Source organism: Solanum lycopersicum, chromosome 7, assembly GCF_036512215.1.
Source record: "Solanum lycopersicum chromosome 7, SLM_r2.1".
Lineage (NCBI taxonomy): Eukaryota > Viridiplantae > Streptophyta > Magnoliopsida > Solanales > Solanaceae > Solanum > Solanum lycopersicum.
This window is the reverse complement of record NC_090806.1, coordinates 46,759,433-46,762,552: the sequence shown is the minus strand read 5'-3', so window position 1 is coordinate 46,762,552 and position 3,120 is coordinate 46,759,433.

Genomic DNA, 3,120 nt, shown 5'->3' with positions numbered 1-3,120 from the left:
TTGTGAAGTAAGCTTTTGGTCTTGAAGCATTGTCGAACATAAAACAGGTCCATATTGGCCTTTGTTGTTCTCCCTTCCTGTGACTAGAAAGTTGCTTGATCACCCCTTATTCTTCTTTTGCAATTGCTGAACTTGTTCCACACTTTGCTCAGCAGTCATAACTTTTTGTATCATCCAACTTGCATTTTTCCTCCTCTGCCATTCTCTTTGCCCTTTTATATAATATGTATGTATCCATTTAATCCAAAGTTTATCTTCCTTTTTAGCTAAATCCCAACATAGTTTAGCAATTGCAGCTTTATTCCACACTTTCATATTGATTAGTCCTATGCCTCCTTCACTTTTAGGACAACACACTTTCACCCATGCTATCAATGCCTTTTTTGGAACATATCCTACCCCTGACCATAAGTAGCTTCTGCATAGTCCTTCAATCAGTTTTATTATCTTTGCAGGAATGATAAATAGTTGAGCCCAGTAAAACTGTACTCCAAACAGGACAGTCTTAATCAGTTGAGTTCTTCCAGCATAGGATCATTTTTTTGCTGTCCATGATTTGATTCTTGCCATGATCTTATCTATGAGGGGATACCACTGTATTATGGTCAGCTTCTTTGTTGAGAGAGGCACTTCCAAGTATTTGAAAGGTAGTTCCTCCATTGTATAACCAAGCTGATGCATAATTTTCTGCTTTACCTCCATTTGAACTCCACCATAGTATATTGAACTTTTTGTGAGATTTGCCTGCAATCCTGAGGCTTGGGAGAACTCTGAAAAGCATCTTTGCAGCATCTTGATGGATTCAAAATCTCCTCTTGAAAACAAAAGAAGATCATCTGCAAAACATAAATGAGTAATGGCCAACTTTGAGCATTTAGGATGATATTTGAAAGCTTCCTTTTCTTTAAGTCCTTTGAGCAGCCTACTTAGGTATTCCATTGCTATAGCAAACAAAAATGGTGACATATGATCTCCTTGTCTTGGGCCTTTTGCTGCATCAAACCTTTAAGTAGTTTGTCCATTAACAACAATAGTGCAATTCACAGTTTTCACACAGTGCATCACCAACTGAATAAACATCTCTGGGAATCCCAATCCTCCCATTACATGTGCTAAAAAAGACCACTCAACTGAATCATAGGCTTTCTTTAAATCTATCTTAAGCATGCTTCTAGGAGAGATATTCTTCCTAGTATAAGTCTTGACCAACTCATGAGCCAGTATAATGTTATCTGCAATCTTCCTCCCTGGTATAAATCCAGCCTGACTCTCACATATAATATCAGGTATCACATCATGCATTCTTCTTGTTATCACCTTTGAAATGATTTTATAGATCACAGTACAACAAGCAATTGGTCTATACTCTTTCACATTTTTAGGACTTTGAACCTTTGGGATTAAAGACACAAGAGTACAGTTGAAAGGCTTAAACATATACCCTGTTGTGAAGAAGTTTTTGACAACTGCAATAACATCTTTCTTAACAATCTTCCAGGTATGTTTAAAGAATAATGCATTATAACCATCTACCCCTGGTGCCTTATCATTCCCAATAGACTGCAATGTTGTATAGATCTCATGTTCTGTTACATTTGTACACAATTGAATTCTTTGCTGCCTTGATACCACAAGGCCTCTCTTCATCACCTAAGAATTTATAGCTAGAAGTTTACCTGCTGAAGACCCCATAAGACTTTTATAGAACTTAACAAACTCCTCTTGAATCTCTTGGGTTCATATAACATCTTTCCATCTAGTGATAGTTTACTTCTAATATGTTTCTTTTGATTTCTTTCTTTTATCACTGAACTGAAGTACTTATTGTTTGCATCTCCCAATGTGATCCATCTAGCTCTTGCTTTTTGCCTTAAAGCATTTTCTTCTATAATTGACCACTTCTCCAGCTTTATTACTAACTCCTTTTCTTTATTAACTAGCTCATCTTGTCCTTGGTTATAAAGCTTCTCTTGAAGATCTTCAAGTTCACTTCTTGCCTTCTCAATCTTTTGGCCTATGTATTGAAACTCTCTCTTATTCAATTGCCTCAAGACTGGCTGGAGTGCCTTCAACTTATACATATTCCTTTCATTAATTAACTTCCATATTCCTTCTTCCAGATTGTATCCCCCATTTCCATAAAGGATTCATGTTGAATCCAAACATTAAAGAACTTAAAACTCACTCTGATCTGATTATAACTATTATGAAGTAACAAGAGCATAGGACTATGATCAGACACCCCTGGGTTCCCATATTCTATAATAGCATGACCTCATTTATCCATCCAACAATCATTCCCAAAGTCTCTTTCAATTCTGCTAGAAATTCTGGCATTACCAACCTGTTTATTTGTCCAAGCATAATACTTACCTTCCCATTGTACTTCAGTAGTTACCATATCCTTAACACATTCTTTAAAATCCTTGATCTCATTCAAAGTAAGAGGAGCTCCAGCTAATCTATCTTGAGGAGATAAATAACATTAAACTCTCCTATTATGAGCCAAGGCTCAGAAAGACTGTGACCTACCATCTTCAATTCATTCCATAAGATATTCCTCATTTCTAAGGTATTGAATCCATAAACCACTGTGATATTAAAATGATAACCTTTGCTTCTTTCATTTATCTGACAATGAACCATTTGAGCTGAACTTTTGATTAACTTGATATCATACGAGATACCATCCCATACTATCCATATTCTACCATTTGCAGCTTCCTTATAGTTGTGTATGATCTTCCATCCTGGAGCTATTGCTTTTAAAGTAGCTTGGCTATTAGTCTCTTTAACTCTTGTTTCAATTAACCCTTCTAAAGAAGTCTTATTCTGTTGTAGAAGCATCCTAATCTCCTTCTACTTATACCTTTTATTCATACCCCTCACCTTCCAAACACTCCACTTCATTAGCAAGTCTTTAGGTCTCCACCTCTATCAACAGGCAGTGAAGTTAGTTTACTATTCCTTAAACTCTCAAATTCATTTCTAACTGGTATAGCTGAAAGCATAGGAAAATTTGATAGGCTGAACTCCAGATGCTTGCTTCCAGTATGAGGCCTCAGATTGAGCTCTGGTGTTTGCTTGAGTTCCTCCTCTTCTTCATTCTCTATCTCTTGA